Source organism: Calidris pugnax, unplaced genomic scaffold (assembly GCF_001431845.1).
Source record: "Calidris pugnax isolate Ruff unplaced genomic scaffold, ASM143184v1 scaffold246, whole genome shotgun sequence".
Lineage (NCBI taxonomy): Eukaryota > Metazoa > Chordata > Aves > Charadriiformes > Scolopacidae > Calidris > Calidris pugnax.
Genome location: NW_015090989.1, coordinates 2,474,058 through 2,486,946, shown reverse-complemented (window position 1 = coordinate 2,486,946; position 12,889 = coordinate 2,474,058). Strand labels below are relative to the sequence as shown.

Sequence of the window (12,889 nt, the reverse complement as noted above, 5' to 3'; positions counted from 1 at the left end):
ATATTAAGCTATTCTCAAAATCCATCCATCAATTTACCTGCTCTGACACCTTGCTTGTATTGAGCTTTCTGAAATTTTCATCCAGTTTTCAAATATTGTCTCCTCCTGTAGTAGCAGGCAAAGCTTATTAGAATTCGTTTAAAGGCATTTAAAGATAAGACAGGTTTAACATTATTTAGTGCTAACTCTTCGATCAGATTGTGTCTCCTCAGTAATTTATTATAGAAACTTCTAAAATAAAAGTTCCATCTATGCAAGTAATTCCCATGCAAATTATTTTTAAAAATCCCCAAATTCTCGGGAAGTTTCTTAAACGCTTTTGTTCTGTGATACATTGTCATGTAAATCATCAGTTCACCACTCCTCATGAGAATCTCTACCATCACGTAAAAATAGGAAGAGCGATCATCCTCCAAGGGGAACAGCAGGCTGCTACTAAGAAGAAGCTGTTTCTGCCGCATTTAAACCGCAGCAAACCTCTTAGCTTCTCTGTACTTCAGCTCCCAGCCTACACAGGGAAAACCCCTTCTTCTCTTGCCTCAAGAGGATAACTCAAGGAAAAATACATCAAGGATCATGAGGTTCACTGATGTTACGGGTATACCAGAAATTTCACTAAAACGCACACATTATGTCAAATTGCTAATGTACTCAATTTATTTTCCGTGGCAACTAGGGCCCCCTCTTTCTTGGTTTGCATATAACATTAGGTAGTCTGGGAAGCCTCACCATTAAGAACTAAACAGTGTTTTTTTACATTATTAAGGTGATTTTCCTAACAACTTTGCCAAGTTACATATCAGAGATTAAGTTTTCCGTTAAATTCACACTGATGCTTTGGGATATATTTTAGCTGAAATTTCTGAAAAAAAGCAAGAAAAAAACCCCACCACATTGCTCTTACTTTGACATAGGTGTAACAATTTCCATTTTCACAAATTCACATACAAGTTGTAGGACAGGGACTTCAAACTTCACAAACAGGATAGGGAGCATTTTCTAGCAGGGAATATCTTTTTGCAGACGTTGTTAAAATTTATCTGGTTAAGCCCACATTTTTAACTTGTAGAAGAAAGAAGGCATAGCTCATACAGGTTTGAAAAAGACTTGCTAGAGCCACAGAACAGATGAAGACAGAAATTTCCCAAGGGTCAAATTTGGGCTGATTGGGAAGAAAAACGCAAACAAACCACAAAATAATATAAATACAAAATGAAAAACATCCAATACACATACGTATATGTTTATACATACTGGACAATGTGATCTATAATAATTGCTGGTTATGGCACTTGCAATAGGTCCAAATCAACTGATTCCATCCACTCACACCCTTACCAGAAGGGAGGGTCTTTCAAGACTTTCCTATGAACGTCTGTGTCATCCCTTAAGCAATGAAATTCAAGCTTCTGGAAGAGCTGAAACTATTTGCCTAGCAAAAAGTAACACTACACACCAAAACAAATAATTCATTTGATGACTTTCTTGTCTAAGTCAATATTATAAATGGTTTAAAAGTTAATTAAATGGGTGAACTGAGAGAGCAAGGCACTGAAAGCTAAAACTAATACCCTAGGCTATCAGTATAGAAACAACTCCATTCAGGAGGTTTCACAGAATTTAGAAAGCTTTCTTTGATTTTTAGACTTCTATCAGGTCTATTAATTGCAATGGTCCACATGAGGAGACACGGGGGCAATGGTTCCATTTAAATATGGAGTTATATGCAGAATTGTGGGGAGGAAAATGAAGGTATTATTCAGTATTTGCGAAGAACATGAAAAACTGCACTAGCACAGGTCATGAAACCTCATTGCAAAATATCAAGGTTAATGGTTGTAAACCATAAATACTCTTATGCTGTTTTCAGCTTGGCTGACTGCTCTCCTTCAGTAAGTGGGTAACTTTTTTTTTTTTTGGGGGGGGGGGGGGGGGGGGGGGCCACGGGGTGGTGGGTGCCCCCGGGTGCTGGTTTGGTGCCGGCTTGGCACGGTGCTCCCCGAGGCTTCGGTGGGGTCCCGGTGGGATGCCCTGTTTTGGGCACGTGGCTCGGAACGGTGTCCCTGCTGACGGCTGGGGGGGGGGAGGGGTGTGTGTCACAGCTTCCCCCCTTCCCCTGTGAGGTCTCTAAACACATATGTACCAGCAGTCTTGTAGCACGGGAAGGTGTAACACTATTTTGGTAGTCACTCTGTCCTTAGTGCTCTCCTGGAATAAAAGAGTGAAGAACTACTGCACTGGGGGTTGGAAAAGGGACTCTAAGGGTGAAACAGTTAGAGCTGGAAAAAATTATCTTGTTTTGCTAGAATTTAAGGCAATTATTTTCTTTGTGTTTCAGCACATCGTTGACACATAGTGCAACAATCTTTCTGTTGAAAATCACTCTAGAATAAAACCTACTCAAATCCTTTCAGTATAGATTTTATTTCAATCCAGAACTACCACAAACCTTGGAAAGCCTATTTTTATTTTCAAGCTTGTGATTAAAATCTGCCCCCATGAACACGCACATATCTCAATTTCACATGATTTGAGTTTTCATAGAAGATCAAGAACTATCAGGTTCCAGCTGATTTCCAGCTGTGCAGGGGTGCACATATACGAACAAGTGTCCATATGTGTGAAGGAATTAACCATCTAAATTTGTGTCTGGAAAAACACTAAAAGGACTCCCCCGTCCATTGCGCCATACAGAATTTTTCATGAGAAAAAAGAGCCCAGTTTAAATTGCTTTAAACATGGGGATCCAGCTCCTGCGGTAATACAAAATGATATGGCTTTTTAAAAAGAAAAATAATTGTCATGATATTTTCCATTGTGTTCATTATGGTTCAGCTCCTTTCTTAGTTTCCCTCTAACTCAACACTTCAATAAAATGTTTTGTTACGATGGTTTGAGAGGGGAAAAAAATAAAATATCTCAGGCAGCCAGAGGGTTGCAATAAACCAGCACAGTCCCTGAGCACATTAAAGCATACTCTTCCTCTGCTAGAATCACTGCACACCTTTCCAGCTTAAGTCCACCAAAAAGCATAATTGGTAAAATTTCTATTTCTTTCTAGAGAATCCTAGACATCAGGACGTTACGACACTGTCATAATCATCACTGCTAAACTGCTCCTATATGTTGTCTCATGCTGATCTTCCATTTATATTTCTTTATATGATAGGGTTTCAAAACATAGTTGGTGAAGTCAGCCTCTACTACTGAAGATCAAACTACTGCAGTGCAACAAAACCCACAGAGTGCCAAAATTATGCTGTACTGTGCTGAGTATTTATGAATCAACATCCTCAAACTCCAGAAGGTATTAACCGGAGGAGCAGCAATAATAAGTCAGGTGGATCAACACTGTGGGATTCCTTAAATAATAAAAGTTATAATGTATTAGTAGTCATTGCAAAGAATATGGTCATGGTCTCTTAATTTAAGGATGCAGAAGTTTTATAACACAAAAGTAATTGGCACCTGTCTAATTCAGAAATGCTTGAATGCCAACTCTGATCAACTGAAAGATTCTCATTTTTAGGGAGCCATGCATTTGGCCCATTTTCATTTGGCACTACCCATATTCACCGGTAAACAAAGAATATCATACCACAGGGAACACACTTTAATATTAGAGGTATTTTCCACTGATACTTTAAGAAATTCTTTCAAAAGAGCAAGTTTCTGTCTATGCGATGTTGCTTTTAAAACAAATGACAAGGTGCTTAGGTAGACTGGGTCCATCGAAACTAAACAGGGAAACCCACTGGGAGGCAAAAAGAAACTCTTTCTACAGAACAAAACACAGCCTGTTAGCTGCCACTGGCCTCCTGCTTATTCCCTCCTCCCCCTTGAGACACCTTATGATCCCATAAAAGGACGGCACAATTTTTTATTCCCAGGAACACAAACATAACACACTTTTAAGACTTCATATATGTAATTTTAATTCTTTCCTTCCCAAAATGTTGTTCAAATATCTGCTTATAATACTGAATGAAGAATATCTTGCTGTGTATTTTATCCTTTATTATTTACAGGTCTTGTGATTTTTCTCCCCGAAACAAAAAACCAAAACAAACACACACACAAAAAAAGTGGAAAGATAACAATGGGGGCCCTTACACTGACAGCAAGGCTCAAGAATATTTCCAGTAATGAAAAGAAAGCTTTTAGCCTTCTTGCACATAATTTATGCACTAATAACTGAGCATTACTTCATTGCTGCCCTCAAGCATAACTGTCTAGAGACATTTACATAGTTAACTAACAAAAATCTGGTTGTGAATTAACTTGAAAGAATTTTCTATGTATATGAATATGTATATATATTCATTCTTCTTGACTAAAGCTACAGCTTTCATACTATACAGACTACAGTTAACCTCTAATGTTGAATTTCTGAGTGTCTTTTATTGTCTTGACCCATGTCATGCTTGTGCCCTCCTCCTTCTGAAGTCAAAGTGACATGACTCAGCCACCTGGGGGTATGCAACAGCATGTTCTCTGCCCACCATCACCGCATCTTCACCTGATGCAATGAGAGGACAGGAGGGACAGTGCATTCTGAAGTCAAAAGGGGAAAACCACTCTGTTGTTTTTTCTGGCTTCAGCTTGCACCTATGTAAGTGAAAGTATTCTCCACTGTAAAACCAGTGACAACAGAAACACAAGCAGCTCCTCTCCACGTAGTTATCCCTGTCTCATTACTGAGAGTCACAACCCCAGCTCTGTGAGGCTGCCATGGGGTGATAACGTTGTTCTGTCCTTCTTGCCATTCCTTTGTTCCTCAAATGTCACAATGAAAAACTTCGACCTGGTCTCATTCCCTCACGATTAACATGAACCAGAAGGTCAAAAGGGGCATTGTTGAGAATATCAAAAATAAAGGCAGCTTCAAAAAAGTGCAAGTTTATACATCAGGTGCAGTCTACTTCCAAGCAGAATGAGAAAGATTGTATCAAGTCAAATACAAGAGTATCAAATGAGGTTTTGATTAACTCTAGCTTTCTAGCATAGGGCAATGAAAAAACTTGTACCACACACAGTACTTAAAATAAACTATTCCACTATAAACAGCTTGTGCAATTAAAGTTCTCTCTTTTATTAATTCATCAGGTTTTAAAATTTGAGATCAGCTGTTTGTGTGGTAGCAATACAAATTAACATACACCCCGTGAAGAAACTTGCAATCCATGCTATATTGTATGATGGCTATCAAATTAAAAATGGTGCTGCCCAGATTTAAGGTTAAGAAAGTTATTTTTTCTAACATTACTTTTTCAATTAAAGGGAGAAAGGTCAGGCTAATACAACACCATTTGTAACACTGCTATGCATTTTAAGGTGTCACGCTGCAGACATAGCAAGTCTCTGAATTAATCTGCAGTATGCTCAAAATTAAGTTAATGAAATTAATCTCTCTCTAGTAACAGCATTGGTTTAGCTCAACCTCATCAGAAGGCACCATGTGAATGAGCGCAAAGGTTGTGAATGAAAGCCAAATCCCTCATGATGGGAGCAGGCATAGGAACAGGCCAGGAGAAAAACTATGTCCGTTCATAAAGAGGACTTTCAGCTTGGCCACTTCAGTAAAGCAGTAGAAGGCAAAGACTTTTAAAGCAAGAGAAAACAAAACCCAAGCTCTTCTTTTGCTTTTACGCAGGAGCAAGTCCTTTAATCTTGAGTCTAGGGAAGAAAGAGCAACCTTCAGAAGGCAGCAAACTGCAAAACAATTCTACACCACTATCTTTGAACTGGAAGTCTTAATTGTAAAAAGCATCAAATATATAGAATACTTCTAAACATCCCCAAGACTTAACTCTGTTATGAAAAGTACCTTGTGACTGATTTACAAGTTTTACTACTTGATGTTGTGCATCCCTGACTGATGCAGGGAGGTAGACTGCAACTGAATTTCCTTTCCTCACACAGGAGATACACTGCCACAGAGCACCATTCAAAGGAGAAGCAGGATCCTGTCCTGGCACTTTCCAAACCACTGTAGATGGGCAATTAAAACCATCTACAATCCCACTGGATGCTGAAGGATGTGGACAATGAACACAAACCTTTTAGAATATTTCTTTTCTCTTGTTTTCCTCAAAACTCAACTTGACTCTGAAAAATTACAACATTAGAAACAACTGTAGCAATTGTCAGCATAATCCTCACTAAACTAGTGACAAGGTTTTTGCAGGTATCAACGGTTCATGTCTTACATCAAGCCTAAAGCTGAAAGGTTAATTGTTTTTTACTTCAAAAGAGAGTCCTTTCATATTTGGAAACATAGTTTGGCAAACTAACATTAAAATGTTTGCACAAAGTTAATCAGAAATGATCTTATAATTTCAATTCAGATATAAACAATATTACATTAATTATTTAAACACTTAATTGAGAATGTGCACTTTCAAAGCTCTTGTCCCACAAATCATTTTGACATGTTTCTGCTCCCTTCCACAGCAAAAATGAAATGTCATTGGCAAGGTAATGATTCAAAGTGATTCCAGGGCAAACTGCAAATTCTTGCCAAATCAGAAACTGTCTCATAAGAAAAAAAGAAATCTTAAGAAAAGGTTTGATCATGGGGTACTTGTACTGTGTCATGGATGATAGTGTTTAAACAATTCCCTTAAAGATTCTCACAGTCATAACCAAAACAAACAACTGCCTAAGGCATTCGGGAAAAACAGGAAAACTAATGGAATATTATTTCTAGTGTGAAATGCTGACAGCCCAAATACTGGGAGAATGCACAGTTACATTCACTTAATTGGTCCCATTCCAGTTTTGCACTTAGAAAAGCCTAAGCCAGACGAACATATACTCATAAAAGCATGGGGTTTACAAATATACCAGTAGCACCATGGCATGCAGAATTCCTCACACCCTAGTTTTTCAGGACACTCCTTACTCACCCCAGCACCAGCCAGATGACACTTGTGTTTGCACAGGTTACTCATACTTCTCCACCTTTCTTTGCTGCCATAAGCATTTCACAGCAGAAGCAGAATATACCAAGAAGGTATAGCCTTCTCTCTTATTAGTTTTCTGTCTTACCTAATAAATCATTATTCTCCAGTGCATTAAAGATTTTTCTTCTCCTAACGGCATCCTACTTGCCCGTATCGTTCTGACAGCAAGGGTTTCAAAACTAAACAGGCTTAAAACAACAGTCCCATAAAAAACTTAATTACGGCTTCATTATTTCTCCCCCCTCTAAAACTTAACACTGGTAGTAACAATGGAGAGGTCTCTAATCTAGACACGGATGCCAACAGTTATAGGCATTTTTAGTAATATATCATCTTAGTCTAGTTAAAATATATCTATAGACCAAGGGGATAGAAATACTCCTGGAGAGAATATATACTTGTACTTTAACTCCAGAACACAACAAAAGTCAAAGAAGCTGTCTGTGTGTCATGGTTTGGGCCAGGTTGGCCAATGACAAGATGACAGATGCTCTTCCCCACATCTCACTCCAAGGAGAGGACAAAGAGAGATAAAGAGATTTATGAGCTCAGAAAAAAAACCTAAACTACTTTAATGAAAAATTAACAATAAAATAAAAAGGAAATAATGAAATAGATACAATACATACAAATATATACAAAACCGTATCAAGCTCTCAGGGGGACGTCACCCACAGGCACTGGGAAGGTTCCAGACTGGACTCAGTGACGGATGGGAATTGGATTGAGCACCTCGATTCAGGAACCCACAGAGCAGGATCAAAGGCTGACAGGGTCTTCCTCAGACATCAGTCATTGAAGAAAGGGAGCCGCTGAAGAAGAGCTAACCTGACCTCTTTGATCCCTCAGCTTTTATACTGAGCAGGCAGGTGGGGTGGGATGGAACACCCTACTGGTCAGTTTGGGTCTGCCCACTCCTCCCCACAGATACAACACCTCCACAGGGCAAACAACCTGTTAGTTGCCCCTGGCTGCCACAGCAACAAGCATAAGCAAGAGCCCCTCTGCCTGAGCAGGAAGCTGGCTCTGCTTCACCCCAGACCAGGGCATTGGGGGGAAAAAAATGTTACTGAAACAACAGCTAGCGGAGAAAAAGCTGTAAGAAAAGGTGCCTTCTGCAATGCAACATATCACTGCAGGCAGCCGTATTGCAATTTTTTACTATTAATCTCCAATGTAAAACCCAAATGTGTTTTGAACATATGGGTTTCAAGAATACCCACTTTCATCATATTCCAGTCTTCTGGATTACTTTACACAAGATCTCATGTTCTTGCCTGTCCATGTTAACTCACTCCATAATGCAGTCAGTACTATTGCTGCACTGATGCCTACAGTCAACGGATGGTGATTCCTACACCAGATCTTTATTTAATTGAATATATGACTTATATTCTCTTAGCCTTCTGAAGTCACACACGTGTATAAGCACCTGGCACCCTTAGCATGATTAACCTATGTATTATCTTAAGCAGGTTTAATAATATTGTGAGATTGGAAATTCAGTTCCTTATTTCCTCCATTTTTCTCTTCCCCAGCCCCTCAGGCACTAGGGCTTTTGTACAAAGATTCAGGAAAAGGAAAGAGGTTTTAGAAGCGATATTAAGTACATCTCTTCCTACGTCTGACCTTTTCTACAGTTCTGCAATGCCCCCGTAAGTAAGGGGATAAGCTCAGAATCAGCTAATACACAATTGCTCAAAAAGCCATCAACTATGCCATGTAGCGACTGCAAATGAAAAATATCATCTCCAAATGACAAATGGCTTGCTTTCAACAGTTCTTTCTCTCAGAAATCTGTCTAATAGCAGAATCCTTGGAAACAATGTTCCCATGGTCATGGACATTTGCTCCCACGGTATTCAGATAATACCCTGCAAGTTCCATACCAAACATGTAAAAAACTATTTCCTTCAATCTCTGCACTCCTGCTTAACCCCCTGGAAACATGTCAGTGCTGTCCACAATTCCTTCATTTTCCCCATCCCTGTAATACATTTTATATAAAGTTGGAGATGCTCATGCTGCAAACAAGTTTTCCTCCACTCTGCTGATACAATGCTACTTCCACAGTTTGTCAGGCTGCACAGGTCAAAGGTATTAGCCTAATCCAAAGTTACCAGGGTCCCAACAGAGAGACACTGCATTCAGCTGCATTCAGATCACAGGTTATCCCAACACATAATGCAATCAATCCTAAAAACAGTCTTCCCCACATGAAATGGCTGTGGTGAAAGGTAATTTCTCACAAAAAATAAAAAGAAGCTATGACAAATTAATCTGGAACCAAGACACAGCAATTGAAAAGAGAACTTATATGTCAACAATGAGGGATGTTCCAGATAATTTAAATATTCCAGAGATGCATTGAAGTGAAGCAGCAGAGCAACTCTCTTAAAAATAAACAAACAAATAGAAAAAAAGCTCATTAAAGGAGATTCCTGTTAATACTCATTTGTGGAATCTAGTACAAACCACGGCGGAATTTTGTTTCATTTCTGATATCCATTTATGTTTCTAAGCAATACAAAAAGCATACCCAGGGAAAAGTTACAGTGAAAATAAAAAGGTACAGATTAGAGTAATTGAATTATGAAGAAATTTCAGTGCAGGCTGAGGCCAAGATAAAAACAACAGACAAATTCATTTCCTGAGCAATTGGTTCTGCTCTGAGGCTGTGTCTCAGCCTATGGAAAGCCACACAGAATGGGGTCACCCAATCACACCTGGGACAGACTAAGATATAAGCTTAAAAAGGCTTTTTTTTTTTTTTTTCCTAAAGCAGAGCCAGGCTATTTGAAACAGGAAGAAGGCAGAAGGCTTCATGTTATGTTCATTGGTATACATTGTATGTATACGTTTATGTGGTCCTTCTATATAAATAGATGAGAAAAAATACTTTAAAGATCCAAAAAGAAATATGCACATATCAGCTTCCTGTGCCTACCACAAATAGACCTCCTGCCTACCACCCCTGGACTCAAATCCACGCTGTTCTTCAAGGTCTACCCTTCCAGCCATTCTTACCTATTTTGCTTTTCTAGGTCTCCAGGCTCTGGGACAACACATCAACCCGCTCATTCCTGGTATGAAGGAAGTTTGATTAGAAGGCAGAGTAAATGTAGGCAAGGCAATAGCAATAAAGAACTGGGAAACAAAGTGCTCGGTCAGAGAGCAATCCTGCACTGCAGCTGTCCTCAGCCACAGCTCTATCAAATGGATTCCCTCCCTCCCCCCTCCACCCTGCAAGATCAAATGTCTTACTAATAAACGGCAGTTAATCATCAGATATGAAATTTGCCTCTCTTGATAAGGAGATTTAGAGGAGAGAACATTATGTAATAAGAACATGTTTTGTAGACAGGCAAACAATTAGATGACTGCAACATCACACTGAGAGTTGTTTCAGAAGACCCTTCATACCTACTGTTTTTCCACTTTAAAAAACACAGCTACAACCCAAAATTCACAGGGAATTTTGGTTAAATAAGCATTTCTCCCTTCCAAAAAGAACTTAAGATTTCAACTACCATGAAATCTGTGAAAGTCAAAACATGCTGATAAATATTTCCTAAGGTTAAACATAGTGCTGAAATCAACTGAGTAATGTTAACATGTTAAACTATTTCAAATGTTTAAACACACGAATATTGTCTGGGAATCACACCCATACCTCCAGCCTTACAAACCACATTCCTCAAACCTTACTCAGATCTACGAACAGCAACTCTCATTGCAATTCTCAACTTCCAGAGCTTCACTCGAATCGCTTAGATGCAAAACAGAAGCACAGAGTCTGCAAATCACACCCATACCTCCAGCCTTACAAACCACATTCCTCAAACCTTACTCAGATCTACGAACAGCAACTCTCATTGCAATTCTCAACTTCCAGAGCTTCACTCTAATCACTTAGATGTAAAACAGAAGCACAGGGATCCCTGGATCTAATTGCATTTGGGGAATAATTTATATTAGAGATACACAGAAAAACACATAGCCAAAGGCTAAGCATCAACATTATCAAGTGCTTTTACATCAAGAAACTTGAGGGAAGCAAATGGAAGGAAGGAAAGAGCATATGGAGAGTGTGCTCTTGAGAGATGACACAGCTCTCCTTTTACATGCCTAATAGAAGCAATCAGGGTTCATTATGATCACCTGTTCCAGCCTCCCCTATGTGTAGCCCATAAGATTTTCCCCTATTAAGCCCTGTTAAAAATAGATCTGTCTTTAGAAAAAAAAATTCCTTGATTTAAAGTTTTTTAATGATGAAAAACTTCTAAGTATTTATTTATTTTCTAATGAGTGCTGTTACTTTAAAAAACTGCACCTCTTGTCCAACTTCAAATTTCCAATGCTGGATGTTGTTAAACCTTTTCTGGCATGAGTTAAGAGCCCGTTTTGCCTCACCTTGGCATTTCTGGGCAATGATCCAATCATTTCTTTCATTCTTTTGGATCCACTCACGATAACATATGCTCCGAGAGGCTGCACAGCCAGGGACTTTTAAATGTTTTATACACTGCGGTAGGCTGCACCTTGCACACTTTTTACATCAAGAAACTTGGGGGAAGCAAATGGAAGGAAGGAAAGAGTGTATGGAGAGTGTGCTCTTGAGAGATGACACAGCTCTCCTTTTACATGCCTAATAGAAGCAATCAGGGTTCATTATGATCACCTGTTCCAGCCTCCCCTATGTGTAGCCCATAAGATTTTCCCCTATTAAGCCCTGTTAAAAATAGATCTGTCTTTAGAAAAAAAAATTCCTTGATTTAAAGTTTTTTAATGATGAAAAACTTCTAAGTATTTATTTATTTTCTAATGAGTGCTGTTACTTTAAAAAACTGCACCTCTTGTCCAACTTCAAATTTCCAATGCTGGATGTTGTTAAACCTTTTCTGGCATGAGTTAAGAGCCCGTTTTGCCTCACCTTGGCATTTCTGGGCAATGATCCAATCATTTCTTTCATTCTTTTGGATCCACTCACGATAACATATGCTCCGAGAGGCTGCACAGCCAGGGACTTTTAAATGTTTTATATACTGCAGTAGGCTGCACCTTGCACACAAAGCATAGAATCATAGAATGGTTTGGGTTGGAAGGGACCTCAAAGATCATGGAGTTCCAACCCCCCTGCCATGGGCAGGGACACCTCCCACTAGAGCAGGTTGCTCAAAGCCCCATCCAGCCTGGCCTTGAGCACCTCCAGGGATGGGGCAGCCACAGCTTCTCTGGGCAACCTGTTCCAGTGTCTCACCATAGTAAAAAATTTCTTCCTGAGATCTAATCTGAATCTTTTTTCTTCCAATTTAAAACCATCTCCCCTTGTCCTATCATTACCCTTCCTGGCAAAGAGTCCCTCCCCAGCTCTTCTATAGGCACCTATATCTCTCACCTGAAGTGCATACAGCTAAACAACACCACTTGGGCACATCACAGGTCATTTTCCCACCTGCTCCTCTATCTTCCCACATTCAAGCAAAGGGCTACTCCCTGGCTGGCTGCCTGTCAACTTCCCCCAGGCTTTCCAAAATTCATTAACTCTGGAGTGCAGAAGCCCTTAACTTAATATTCCTTGTGCTACAACTCCACGCTGACCACCAACTAACCCAAACTACTTTATATAAGTGGTTCTCAGTCTCCATCATTTACTCCTTCCTTTGTAGCCGTATAATAAAATTCAAGTACACTAAGTAGACTGTATTTTTCAAAGCAAAAAAACCTGGAAGAAAACTTCAGGCAGCACACAAGCGAGAGCTGATCTTCACCCGAGCGCCACTGAGCCACTCACCTGCTCGGGGATGGAGAGGACAATTAAGCGTCCGTTCCTTATCCCCCCTTCCCACTGCACGATAAATAACCGCAACCGGCAGCGCTGACGGGCAAGATGCACCGCCACCTTCAGTTTTCACAGTAACGGA

At 39.6% G+C, this 12,889-nt stretch overlaps 1 protein-coding gene across 1 annotated transcript in view; it reads right to left on the bottom strand.

Annotated features, from left to right (window-relative positions):
* The window catches only part of SYTL5 (synaptotagmin like 5), a 97,473-nt gene extending 87,352 nt beyond the window's left edge, over window positions 1-10,121 (bottom strand). The window contains exon 1 of the mRNA XM_014954072.1: window positions 9,993-10,121. The gene's annotated coding sequence lies outside the window, so the exon portion shown is untranslated. The remainder of the gene's footprint in view (window positions 1-9,992) is intronic.
* Between the last annotated feature and the right edge of the window lie 2,768 nt (window positions 10,122-12,889).